General features: G+C 37.0%; 1 long non-coding RNA gene across 7 annotated transcripts in view; it reads left to right on the top strand.

Moving 5' to 3' along the window:
• LOC141375574 (uncharacterized) overlaps nucleotides 1–15,000 on the top strand; it is a 121,045-nt gene that overhangs the window by 4,593 nt on the left and 101,452 nt on the right. For 3 of the 7 annotated variants that reach the window (XR_012384068.1, XR_012384067.1, XR_012384072.1), the window contains exon 4: nucleotides 144–300. This is a non-coding gene — a long non-coding RNA (uncharacterized lncRNA). Of the gene's footprint in view, nucleotides 1–143; nucleotides 311–998; nucleotides 2,994–3,752; nucleotides 4,662–15,000 lie in introns of those variants that run through there. The other 4 variants (XR_012384073.1, XR_012384071.1, XR_012384070.1 and 1 more) reach the window with 4 other exon arrangements.

Here is a 15,000-nt window from a genome sequence, read left to right as displayed (position 1 = left end):
CAATGACCACCAGCAGCCTTCGAGTGAGCCTGAGAGAAATAGAGGAAATCAGATAGAAAAGCCAGATATTCTTCACGCCATATGACATGTGCAGCTGTCCCACTTTCAGGAGCTTCGCAATTAATCTAATGTTTCTCCGGCAGTCCTGACGGTGCTAATCCACATCCCAGGGGTGAAGCAGCGACGGCTGGATCCGCGGCCCCAGAGGAAGCATGGAGGAATTACACCAGAGAATATTCACACATTACTGATAACAAGCCAGCAGGTGCTGGAGATTTATTCAAAGAGTCCACAGAGGAGGTACGGAGAGGCCACACACACACACACACACACACACACACTGAATTCAGATGCAACAGTGTGTCTTTCTAATAGAAATATTTCTGTCTTTCTAGCACAAATCGATCAGGTTTTAGTAAGAAGGGGGTTAAATAGTGCACCTACTGTTCCCGCATGATCTGTGGGAATAATACTATTTGACCTTAAAGTTTGCATAGATTTTATTTTGTAAAACTTTCTGTGGAGAGACCCCTCCCTCTATGATTGTGAAGCACTTTAGGTGTATTGCCATACAGGATAAAATCCTCCTATATACAGTTGCAGCCAGACGTTTACATACACTCTAAAAAAATAATATAACCATTTTCTATAAAATGTCTGATGGTAAATTATACTAAACGTTTACTATTTTAGGTCCGTTAGGATTACCTTAATCATTTACATTTGCTAAATGCCAGAATAATGAAAGAATTTTTGTTTTTGAGAATTTTTTTTTTATTAATTTCTAGACTGTCAAAAGTTTACACACATTTCCTTGGTATTTTTTTTAGCTTTGCTTTGAAACTGCATAACTTTGGTCAAATGTTTTGGGTATCCTTCCACAAGAACATAACGAGAAATGCTTTCTAATATGGATATGCCCTGCCCCCTTTCTAATATTGATATGCCCCGCCCCCTTTAAGATGCTTCTCATTTGCTTTTCATTTGATGCGCTTGAGCTCAAGCAGTCTCACTGGCAGAGCAGTAATAACACAAATGCCTTGGCTGTTCTTTTAATGCACATGTCGAAGCACTTCACCAGACATTTAAAACACGTGTGACTGCAGATTATTTGTGAAATGAAGACTAGGGGCTGTATGACACCAGCAACTTTTGTTCTTTTTCACTCTGATATTTACAGGAACATTATTAATTAATAATTGTTTTTTTGTGCAGTTCTTTGCAGAACACTAAAAAATAGAAATCGAATACATTTGCTTTTGCTGTCTCCATATGGACAACTTTTCTGGAGTGGTCAGTTTGCTCTGTAGCTCACCTTGTATAGTGTTGTACTTTGGGTTTGAGTTTGGTGAAGCATGGTACCATAAAAGAAGTAAAAACAAGGTAAACCACATGGTCAGAGTGCACTTTTGTCGTATGTTTGCTTTTAAAATCACTATTAGTTTGTTATTGGTGGTTTAGGGAAAGCTTAAGGTCAGTGGTTCGCTGACTGATTTGTACGACAAACTGAATCATACAACAAACTGTACCCTAAGTAATATATTTAATATCTACATGAAGTAGACCACGCCCTCGAGTGGATGTCATCTGAAACGTGCAACAACATGAACCCAGAGCAAAAAGGTTGTCTAAAGCACATATTTTTAAGGAATCTGGGCTGAAATAAATATAAAAAAACAACACAGGCTCGTTCTGAAAACAAAGCCTTATACTTTTCTGGAGATCGCTGTAATTATGCAGCCAAAAATATGATTTTTTAAGCATGACTTTATAACATGGTGATGAGGGCAGTGGCAGACGAGACATCAGGGAATTTTTCTAGGGAGGGTAATGTTTTAATCATTATTCATCAAAAAAATAATAATTCAGTACAGCAGGTGTTATTATAGCGTTCATAGCTGATAATAATAAAGCTTCCATTAATAGATGATCTTTCCATAGGATCAGTTTTAGTACAGATAATTAAACACATTTCTCTTACCAGTCAGCTTCCAATTCAGTCAACATGAGCTTATTGGAAATATGTGCTTCGGATTACATTTTGTAAAACCTGAAACACGTATCTAAAGGTCTTGTGAAATTAAAATAAAGTTGTTTAGATATTAGTAAGATTATAGTAAGTTTTAAAGATATCTATAAACTAGTTTGCTCCAAAACAGTGACAAAAATAGAAGGTAGCATTTAGAAGATATAAAAGGGATATTTTATGATAGTTTGTCACTAAATTGGATCAATGATTTTTTTTTCACATCACCTCATGCCTTTCATCAAATCTTGAGCAGTCAAATGCTCTCTAGTATCGACATGTCCTGCCCCCTTTAAGATGCTTTTCATTTGATGTGCTTGAGCTCAACCACTCTCACTGGCAGTGCTGAGAAAGAACAAAATGTTATTGGCTGTTTTTTATTTAAGGGGAGGAGCTACTCTATGCCCCATGTCTCCATATGGACAACTTTTCTGGAGTGGTCAGTTTGCTTTGTAGCTCACCTTGTATGCTGTTGTAATTTGAGTTTGAGATTGGTGAAGCATGGTACCACAAAATAAGTGAAAACAAGGTAAACTACATGGTCACAGTGCACTTTTATTGTATGTTTGCTTTTAAAATAACTGTTAGTTTGTTTGAGTTTATTATTAGTTTTTTAGAGAAGGGTTTAGATCAGTGGTTCGCTGGCTGATTAGTACGACAAACTCAATCATACAACAAACTGTACCCTAATGCTGTGTTCACACCAGACATGGAACCTGCAGATAAATCATGGTATTTGTGTGTAAATAGCCGCGAGAACATTTGAGTTTGCTCGCTTTATTTGTGCGTCAAACCCCGCTTTATTCGCGCATCAAATCTGCTTCCTTTTCGCGTAAAATTCACTTCAGAACAGACGCGGATTTGCGTGATGGGCAGGGCTTCTGTCTGCTCGGTGACTCTAGTTTCGTTGCTAAATAGCTAACATGGATTTTATTAAGAAAATAACAGTGTTCCTGTGCTTTATGAAGGCTGAAAAAACAGCGTCGATACGTTTAGGGCCGTGTCTGAGTTCACTAGACCCTTTCAGAGTTGCATCCAGCTCTGTGAGCTCATGAACTCCTCCAGAAACTTAACCTGGATGTAGGCTTTCAGCGGTGCTTCTGACTGAGCCGAGCCCAGTTTGATGAACTCTTGTTAGTGTCGGCTGGAGAATTTTCCCCCGGGACACCAACAACAGTCGCTACGTCACAATCACACCCCCACAAGAGCAAGCTCCTGATTGGTTAATGCACCGCGAATGACCGCTTAAGTTTAGATTTTCGAACTGGAGTGATTTGCATGAAACGCATCTCAAACGCGCAAAACGCTCAATTCTCATCGTGTAATGCGTGTCATTCGAGCGCATCACACCCCAGGATGTCTATTCGTGCATTTGCATTAACTCAACATGTAAATCACTTGCGCTTGACGCTGCTCCTGCATCTGGTGTGAACACAGCATTATTAATATATTTAATATTTACAAAAAGTAGACCACGCCCTCTTGTGGATTTGTCATCTGAAACGTGTAACACAATGAACCCGGAGCAAAAATGTTGGCTGAAGCATGTATTTCGAACGAGTCTGGGTTGAAATACATATAAAAGAACAACATGGACTCATTTTGAAAACGTAGCCCTATATACATTTCTGGAGATCGCAAATTATGTAGCCAGAAGTTTGAACAAATTTAGGTTTAAAACAAATTCTACGGGCGGTGTGATGACGTTGCTTTTTGTGCTTACCAGCTGACCTCTTACCTCCATGTGGACGACTTTTCTGCTATTACCAGTTTGTCCAGTGGCTCGCTGCGTATGTTGGCAGATTTGCGACATGGAGCAGAGTTTACTGCAATGATGGGGTTTGAGTCTGGCAAAGAATGGTTCCAGAAACCGGGTAAGACAAAAACAAAAGGCCAAAAAAATAAACAAATAATTAACAGAGTGAGAATGTGGTAACCTGAAAATGTGGTAAAAATCAGGTGGTCGTGAGGGCTTTTCTTTTACTGGATTGAATTTAGAAAACTGTCGGTTGGGTATGCAAGTGGTGGGCGGGTCAGTCTGTGCTTTATAAAAAGGTTGGGTTTAGGGAAGAAGGAAGATAGGTCAGTCGATTAGTCAGTCAGTCGACAGCAGCCTCTGATGGATTTACACGTATTTGGCACTCTTCAGAAATGTATATAGGGGTACATAATCAGAATAAGCCTGGGTTGAAAAAAAACAACATTTAACATAACCTTTGTAGTTTGATCTGATAAAGATCCACTCCAGATACAAACACTAAGTCCTCCACTCTTTTATCAAATGTAATCTATATGATCAGAACAGCTTGTCGACACCCTGCATGTATTTTCTGAGTAATCTCTCCTCAAAGAGCTCTGTAATAGCTCACCTGCTGTGCTGAGTGTGTGAGAATTAATTCAATATTGTAGCGCTGCCAAATAATGCATTGCAGATGAGTGAGAGCTGAGCAGAAATTTTGTTTAAGTTACATAAGACATCCAACTACTCAGGAGTACTGAAAGATGCTTTTTGTAATTTTTTTTACTCTTTTAATGCATAAAAACGCCATCATCTGTTTGTAGATTTTTAAGAAATGTGCTATTTTAACATGTTTGTTCATCTGAAAAACAATAGTAAAGTCAGATATTGTGCTTTAAAAATGTGTGTTCTGTGTCAGAATGTCTGTCATTGTTTTGGTCTCTTTAACCTGCCCACTGCCAGATATATTTTAGCACTCCGGGTTGCCTTGTTGGAAAACAGTGTATTTCATTTTGCCATGAAGGCTGCCTTGATGTGTATGGATGACAAAGACATAGATTCAAAGTTATAAAAATTCACATAAGGTGTTTTTTAATTAGCAAATTATTTACATATTACAAACGTAAACATTAGCTAAGCAGCTTACATTGTAAGGCTTGTTTGTGAGGCACGCTCGCTCCTGTTTGTGTCATCCAACAACCTGCATTTTTGTAGAATTGTTAGAGCGGCCGGGTGAAAAAACCCTCTTAGATGTTTTAAAATTTGGAATGCAATGCCTAGTTCAACCACTAGGTGGCAATCCAACATTCAACACCTGTCATTTTCATCCGCTTATCCGGGGCCGCGTTGTGGGGGCAGCAGAGAACTCCAGACTTTCCTCTCCCCAGACACTGCCTCCAGCTCCTCTGGGGGGAACATAGTCTCTCCAGCGTATCCTGGGTCTTCCCCGAGACCTCCTCCCGGTGGGACATGCCTAGAACACCGCCCTTGGTAGGCATCCAGGAGGCACCCGAAACAGATGCCCGAGCCACCTCAACTGATTTTTCTCAATGTAGAGGAGCAGCGGCTCTACTCCAAGCGCCTCCCGGGTGTCAGAGCTTCTCACCCTGTCTATAAGGGTGCGCCCTGCCACGCTGCGAATGAAACTCATTTCAGCTGCTTGTATCTTGTCTTTCTGGTCATAACCCAAAAATCATGACCGTAGGTGAAAGTAGGAACGTAGATTGACCAGTAAGTCAAGAGCTTTGCCTTTTGGCTTACCAGCAACCAGTGATAAAGGAGAAAGTACGTCGACCACTTTACTCCTGCTGCTGCACCAATCTGCTTATCAATCTCAAAACGATATCGTCTTTGAATAATAAATCCTGTGGTCCCCCTACAGCAAAAAGCTGCACTTTGAAATTCTGAACTGAAAATTCTGAACAAAATTGGTGACAAAGGGCAGGAGCCCCACATGCACTGGAGACAAATCTGACTTATTGTCAGCAATGCGAACCAAACTCCTACTGTTTATACAGGGACGAGACAGCCCTTAACAAAGCGCCTCTGGCCCCATACTCCCTCAGCATCCTCCACAGAATGCCACAAGGGACACGGTCGATTGCCTTCTCCAAGTCCACAAAACACATGTGGACTGGTTGGGCATACTCCCATGAACCCTTGAGCACCCTGGTGAGGGCATAGAGCTGGTCCACTGTGCCACTGCCCGGATGAAAACTGCATTGTTCCTCCTGGATCCTAGGTTAATTTGGCACCTTTAATGTTATACAAAAGGGAAGGAATGGTAACGCACAGGTAAAAATAGGGATGGCTGATGTGGTGTCGAGATCCTGAAGCGTAAGTGTTTTGAAACTGCTCTGAAGCATGATCAAAACACCCAGGTTACATGACTAAAGTGATTCGAAACACCTGCGACTTCATGTATCAACACTGCTTATGCACAAAAACATTGTGGACGCCAGATTTCATGCTACTGTTTGGATTTACTAACAATGAAATGAATGTCAATGTGCGTTGGTCCACGCCAACTTCATGTCTGGCGTACGTGCATTTCTTGTGTGTTTGTTTTATTTCCATTGCCGACTCCTAGAGGCAGTTGTGTTAAAGCACACTACAAAGTATCTTTGAGTCGTGCATTGACAGCTGTATGAGATGGGATCATCTGCATGTCTAGCAGGTATATAAGGTTTCCACACCATGCAGTTGGCAAGCCAAACATTAAAGCGCAAATTGCAGCAATCGCCAGTTTTTCCAATCTAATCGGAGCGATCGACTCCACACACATTGCTATAAAGGTGGCATCTGAAGACGAATTTGCATACCTGAATCAGAAACATTTCCATTCAATAAATGTACAAATATTATGTGATGTATATGTATATTTGCATGCGTTTTATGTGTTTTATGTACAGCACTTTTGTAATCATTGTGGTTTGTGAAAGTGCTATACAAATAAAGTGAGTTGAGTTGAGTGATGCTCAAATGCGCTTAACATAATACACACACTTATTAATGATTCCTACTTGTCCTCCTCATGATGAAGAGTAGGCAAAATCTGATATGTGGGGGTGTGGAGAGGTAAGCGTGATCGAACACCCAATAAGGGGGGAGAGCATGCTAGGAGCTTGGCGGCTAATCAGCAGGTCAATCAGAAATGATAAATAACACCTGTCTTTCTAGTGATTGGGCCGGAGAGACTCCCTTCTTAAGGAGGACGGGAGGAGCAGTCGGGAGAGGAGAGAGCACACAAACACACACACACAGCTTCAGGTGGGGTGGCTATAATTTAAAAATAAAAAGATTTACTTACCTGAATCGCTGACCCTGTCTTCTTCTTCCCATAAAAACAACGAACAGTTTTACAGGGGGAAAGAAGAATGAGGTGATTGTGTAAATAGGAACGAACTCGGCTGATAAAAGACAAAGTCCGCCATTCTCGCACTGCTCTTCCAACAAAAAAGCTTGCTGCAAACCAACAGCTTTGCTGTATCGGCCCTGACAGCATCGCAGTGACCAAGCGGCAACCTCCCGCTCTCCCTCAGGAAGCCAATACGGAAGTAACTATAACTGCAATTCATCCGAAATTCCGCTAGTCCTGGCCGCTCCTGGCTCCAAAACAGAGCAAATTTTAATTGAGCCCACTGTTAGAATGGCCAACTTTACAGCAGAAAAAAAGGTGTTTACAGCCTGGTACAAAAAAAGATTTTGGTTAATACAGCTAATATTACCCTTCATGATAACTGTGAGGGGGGTGAATTTTTTAGAACTCATCCGTTTCTTTTATATTAAGTTATATTAAGTTTGCATAATTAAGGGAGTGGTCACTTGAGTGACAGCTAGGTCTCGCTGGTCGCCGTCACGTAACCTCAGCTGAATCCTGCAGATTAGCCACTGAACTCGGCATATTTATCGTATTTCTGTGTTGTTTTATGTGGCTTTACACAGTCAACTGCTTTTTGGACTTGTTTACTACAATTATCAGATGGCTTGGCATGCTGCGTGCACTTAATTGTGCTCACAAACCATTCACGTGGCCTCCGTTTCCCATGTGAGTAAAGTTATATACTTATATACCATCTCTATACATGTATTTGTTTTATTTAAAGATCATTTATCGTTTTTATTTATATTTAGAGCTGTAATGCACTCCAGAATCTGACGGATTGATTAGCTGTAGGCTCTAGAACAGTCATCTGAAGCGTTGTCATACAGTGTTATGCTGGATTTCATCAATAGTCTTACATTAACTAACACAGACTATATCTGAAGTGTTTGGAAGTAATTTGCGTTTTCCTCCTGTTGAAAAACGTCATAAGAACAATGTTTAGTGGCTCAATGTATTACAGCAGTGTTTTTAAAAGTCACTTTATTGATATAGTATACAACCAAGCACAAGTGGTCAGAATACAAACGAGTCACAGGTGATAAAGTATTAAGCGTTCTCCCAAAGTAAAGTGTGTCTGAATCAGCTCCAAGCAAACTGTCAGCAGTTGTCTGTAGCTCCGCTCACTCTCCGCCTCTTTGCCCTTGTTTGATATCCCGCCGTGGGTGTGATGACGCGCGAACAAAATGGCGACGGTTGGCCGCGCCTACTTGTGGCTTCTTTTGCGCTCTTTAGAAACCTATGGGTGACGTCACAGATACTACGTCTATATATTTTACAGTCTATGGCAGTGACAAACACGCAACAAACCCTGTGGATCATGGAAACAAACACATACGACCCGTGCCATGCACGGTCTCACCCAAATATTGGGTCTCACAGCTTGGCAGGTCTGTCTTGTCTTCGGAAAGAATGTGCTCAATGAACAATGATTAAAAAGCAGGCTCTTCTCAAAGGATAAGAAAACTGTGCTATGAATAATAATAAGAAACCAACGAGTCATCTTTGTACTAGCAGATTCGCTCTACGTCACCGACTTTGATCCCGCTCCAAAAATGATTTTAAACCCGAAAGATAAAAATAGCTGACAAAAGCTCAACATTATCCAGTTTTCCCCAGGATTAAAGCTGACAGGTGCTTACATTGTCTCAATTGATGCTCAACACGCACAAATCTGTTCAATTTTTTTTTATAAAGTGCTTAACGGTGTCTTGAACCTTAAAAGAAGAGCTGGCATGAGGCGATTGGTGGAAAATGGATCTAAGTTGCAAAGCAATAACCATCAGGATGCAGCAGTGAAAATTGAAACAGCCAACCAGAGACCGCAGTAGGTGGGACAAACCAGGAAGTGAACTGGTAGAAAGAAAAACAATAAGACACAAACAATAAATAAATTTGTGCTGGCACGTAATGTTGTTGTTGTTTGGCCGTGTAATGTAGATAGACATCTTTTCCTAAATGTAGGGCAAATACTAAAATGAAACGTAGATCGAGGATTGTTTTATTGTAAATGCAGAAGTTGGGTTTGTATTGTTAATTTAAATGCGAAAAACAGACAACTTCGTGTTCTGTGCTACAAAAACAAATCTAAAACATGAGGATACTTAAAAAATAGAACCATTTTTTTTGTACAACTCGTCGTTTATAAGTGCTGAGAGAGCTGAAATTCAGATATGCTAATGCACATTTGATGTCAACCGATCACAACAGACATTGTGGGACAGCTGACCAATCAGAGCAGAGTAGTTTCTGGGAAAGGCGGAGCTTAAATAAACCAGATTCTTGAACCAACCGTTTAAGATATTGAGAATAAAAGATCTGACGCTGCAGTTTATTTTATGAGAGAATACTTTAGTTGAGCCTTTTTGTACTTTTTTAATCGCTCTACATTTAAAAACAATATCCAGTGTGCTTTTTGAAGACATCACTCACAAGGGATCTCAGTTATGATGATGTAAGTGTTACTTTATTGAAAACTTATATTCACAAACAAGTACAATCAACCAAATTAGAACAACAACCAGCTAGATTTGCGAATGGTTCAGAATTCATGAGCGATCACGACAGACCCATGTGGGGTTTTTTTTTTTTTGAGGTTTTCTGAAGCCGACTCAAATCGGTTAATTATGATGCTTGTCGGCTATCAGTGGAAAGTCGCTTTGTTGACTCGTATCTCTGAAGACGTTTGCCTTTCATCTCTTGGATTTTTTTTTTCATCGAGGGACCTGCTTGCAACATTTGCTGGTGTGTTTGTGTGCGTGCGGTTTCTGTGCTGGTGAACTGCAATCGCTCTGGCTTGTGTGGTTCAAGTAAGGACAGGTCGTAGGCGTTACGTGCCTCATTAAGATCAAGCCTCCATTATGTCTTTTCACACAGATAAATGTTGTAGCCTTGAAAAGTGGCTATTATGAATCAATCTAAAGCTGCAGAAGTGTGCTGAAGAGTCAAGTACGGTACAATGTGTTAAGCATGAGCACTTCAAAACAATTCAGAAGGGACAGTTAAGACATTTCTATGTATTATTATAATATTATGGCAAAAGATTTTTTACGTGTGGTTTATTCATAAACTAATTTCGAGAGGATCACGTGCTTATGATCAACATGGCCACCTGGATGATGCAACGGGAGCCATTTTGCGCCAGACCGCATACCACACACCAGCTGATTGGTGGAGAGGAGAGTGATGAAGCCAATTATGATATGGGGAGGGTTAGGAGGCCATGATCGACAGAGGCCAGTGGGCAGATTTGGCCAGGATCCCGGGGTTAAACCCCTACTCTTTTTCGAAGGACATCCTAGGATTTTTAACAAACACAGAGAGTCAGGACCACACTGAGCAGTATAGCGTCAGCGTCACTACACTGGGGCATTAGGACCCACATAGACCACAGCTTGTGCGCCCTCTACTGGCCTCACTAACACCACTTCCGGCAGCAACCTAGATTTCCCATGTGGTTTCTCATCCAGGTACTGACCGGGCGCAGCCCTGCTAAGCTTCAGTGGGCGACCATGTGAGTTGCAAAGAGCTAGCTGCCGGCTACGATTTTCAAGGTGAAATATCATTGTCATGAGAATAAGATTATATTTATTTTCTCTTTGTTGTAGTTTTACCAACAGAATATAAGATATTGTGAGGAACAATAGCCAGTAAAGTCACTCAAGTTATCAGACTGCTTTCTGGTGTGGTTTTCTGGAGTGGTTTTCTGTTAAACTCCTTTGACCAGGAAACGCAATTGCTTGGCACAGAATATCTAGTGCGATTTTATAAAAAAATAAATAAATAAATAAATAAATGAATTAAAACATTTTACCATTTAAAGCTGGTTATATTTACACACTGTTGCCACACAACTACAATGTAAAAAATAAATGTTATTTTGCAGGTAATTTTCTGTATTATTTTACAGAATTTTCAGTTTTTCATTATACAGTAAAATACCTGTTGTTTTACAGATATGTTCTGTAATAAAACTTTAACTAAATTAAATTAAATTTTTAAAGGAAATTTTATGTATTTTCAGAGAGTAGCCTGTAATTTTACGTTAATATTTACAGATTATTTTTGTAAAAATATGGAAACAAAAATGCAGTCAAATTGTTTTCAGTGAAGATAGTAAACATAAAATTAACATGAGGATAATGAAGTGAAATAATAGCCTATTGTTTGTAGGCTGCATATAATGCATACACTGTAAACTATTAAATGTTTATTTTACTACTCTAACAATGTTGCTATGCGAACTGTGACGATCACCAGTGATCTAGCGGCTGTGGGTCGTTGGATAAATACACGCGCTACTTTAGAGAACTACAACTCCCAGCATGCACCTCGCACACCTGGGTTCCTAATCTAACTGATTGCACACACAGTCAGAAGATCGTTATGGACTGATTTCAAGGATTATAAGCTCAGCACACGCAGGCACATCGTTTCTGAGTATTTTAGTGAGCATTACAACACAGTTTCCCCTTACCTTGCCATGTTTGACTCCTTTACTTTGTTATTTTGTTTGGCACCTTTAAGCTTGGCATTATCTGTATGCACCTGTTTGTTCATATTTCAACCTTTAATTGCAAGATGATTCTGTTAATAAACTGCTATTTGATCCTCAACTTTGTTGTGCAGGCGTCCTCACATGTCACTGACCGTGTTTTTGCTGTTAAACGATGACCAAATGTGTTGCTTGTAAAAAAAAATTTCAAATTAATAAAAATTAGGTAGATGACAGTTTTGTGTTTTCTCAAGATAATTGATTTGGAGTTTAACCAACATATCCTTAAAATATTTGTTAAACTATATTATAGTTTTTTTATAGTTATATTTACAGTGTTTTATGACAACATCAATTATTTGTACCATCATTCTTTAAAAGTTTTTTTTTTTTTTTTTCAGTCTTAAAGGTATGCTAAAAGTGGAAAATGTTATGGAATAATTATGGATTTCATGAATAATTGCATAAATAATCTGTATAATTACAATAATAACCTGCATAATTACAGTAATTATCCTTATCACATTAATTATCTGTATAATTACATTAATAAATTATATATTTACAGTAATAATTTGTAATGACAGTAATAATCTGTGTAATTGCAGTAATAATTAGTAAAATAACCTGTGCAATTACAGTTAAAATCTGTAAAATGACAATAATAACTTGTAATTATGTAACAAGAAATTACAGTTTTTACAAATTTTCTACGTTTTTTATTCATATTATTGTCTATTTTTTTTTACGTTTTTTTTTTTTTTTACGTAATTGTTTAAGTGTTTTTTTTATACAGTGTGTGTTTAACCTCCTTATAAAAGTAATTCTTGCATAATAGGTCCCCTTTAAATGATGGAAATTGTGAAAAAAAACTAAAGACTACAATGGAGGCAATGGAATTAGAGAGTGACTATCGTTGGGGTGACTTGTGTTTTGTAACTTTGCAGATATTTTCTTGCTTAAACAGCAACACTGGAGTGAGCTGTAATTATAAAACGCATAACAGGGCCTCTTTATTGCAGACATTGTTATCTTGGCCAATCTGGGTATAGAAATTAAAATGCATAGTGCAGATTTTAATGAACTCATCCCTGTGTTTTTGTTATTTTTGTGGGTCGGTCAGTGCTCAGTCTGCGGAGTCTCTTGGGTGCTGTGGGATTCTGGGAGTCTGTAAGAATAAGGTGTGTGTGTGTGTGTGTGTGTGTGTGTGTGTGTGTGTGTGTGTGTGTGTGCGTGCGTGCGTGCGTGCGTGCGTGCGTGCGTGCGTGCGTGCGTGCGTGCGTGCGTGCGTGCGTGCGTGCGTGTGTGTGGGAGGGCAGGATTCAGTCAAAGCAAAGGCCATCTGCTGCAACAAACCTACTGATTAAAAACCTGTTCAGCGCTTTACTCACACACTGCTGATTCCTGCACTTCACAGTCAACGGCAAACCACACAGCAGATCCGCTTTCTCTGAGACGCTACAGTCAAATATCAACACAGTAGTTAATTAAAATTAATCATTATAAATCAAAATTATTCATTTATATCTCAACAATAGGCTTAGATTGGCCAAGACACACTCTTAATTTTTTATTGCTGTTGATAGTTCCATTAAAACCTTGCGTTTAGCAAATGATTATTTATGTTTTTATTTTCACTGAATAATTTTGTGAAACCCAAAAGGGTTTTTGCCATAACATCATTGTTAAAATCCCTTATTTTTCTGGAACCTTTATGTTTGGTTGCATTAATACTGAGGAACTGGTTAAAATACAGTAAAACACATTAAATATTTGATCATGTTATTGTTGATCTTTTTTTTTTAGAAATTTCATGTATGAGTTACCATATTTCAGAATTCAAGTCAGAATTATTAGCCCCCCTGAATTTATTTTTTCCCCAATTTCTGGGAGAAAAGATTTTTTAACACATTTCTAAACATAATAGTTTTAATAACTCATCTCTAATAATATTTTACTAGATATTTTTCAATACACTTCTATACAGCTTGCAGGGTAATTTGGTAAAGTTATTGTATAATGATGGCTTGTTCTGTAGACAGTCGGAAAAAAAAATTTGCTTAAAGGGGCTAATAATTTTGACCTTAAAATGGTTCATAAAAATTTAAAACTGGGTTTATTCTAGCCGAAGTGAAACAAATAAGACTTTCATCAGAAGAAAAAAATAATATCAGAAATACTTTGTAAATTTCCTTGCTCTGTTAAACAAAATTATTTAAAAGAAAAAAAATTCAAAGGGGGGCTAATAATTCTGACTTCAACTATATATATATATATATATATATATATATATATATATATATATATATATATATATATATATATATATATATATATATATATATATATGTATGTATGTATTTATATATATATATATATATATATATATATATATATGTATGTATGTATTTATATATAAATATAATATTTTTGTAACGTTTTAATTCTTTAATTGTTTTCATATGTAAAGATATTTGTGTATTGCTGTACATCCTGTGTGTATTAAGCAATGTGTAAAGCCTCCTTTCCACTGCACACAACAAACGACAAGCAAAATACCAGTCATTTATTTCCAATGGAGAGCAGTCTGGGAGCTGTGTGGAGTTCGATCATCTCCGTATGCGGAAAAATCGGATCCGAATTGAGCTGCGGATCCATTGAAATATTTGAGCTCCTGCGACTAGACTGTGTACGACCAGCCGACTGGATGTGATGTATTGCAGTGTTGTCCAAGTAGGTCCGTGCGCACGAGATGAGAAATACTAGATTATTATTATTTTTTTTTTATTAGAAAGTCTATATAAAAAAAAAAAAACATTTCTGTTCATAAATATAAGTAATAAATTAATAAATATAGATATATATATATATATATATATATATATATATATATATATATATATATATTTATATATATATATGTTTATATATATATATATATATATATATATATATATATATATATATATATATATATTTATATATATATATTTATATTTATATTTATATATATATATATATATATATATATATATATATATATATATATATATATATATATATATATTTATATATATATATATATATTTATATATATATATATATATTTATATTTATATATATATATATATATATATATATATATATATATATATATTTWTATATATATATATATATATATATATATATATATATATTTATATATATATATATATATATATATATATATATATATTTATATATATATATATATATATATATATATATTTATATATATATATATATATTTATATATATATATATATATATATATATATATATATTTATATATATATATATATATATATATATATATTTAT

The sequence above is a fragment of the Danio rerio genome, chromosome 8 (genome assembly GCF_049306965.1).
Source record: "Danio rerio strain Tuebingen ecotype United States chromosome 8, GRCz12tu, whole genome shotgun sequence".
In the NCBI taxonomy this organism is placed as follows: domain Eukaryota; kingdom Metazoa; phylum Chordata; class Actinopteri; order Cypriniformes; family Danionidae; genus Danio; species Danio rerio.
This window is presented reverse-complemented; position numbering and strand designations above follow the sequence as displayed.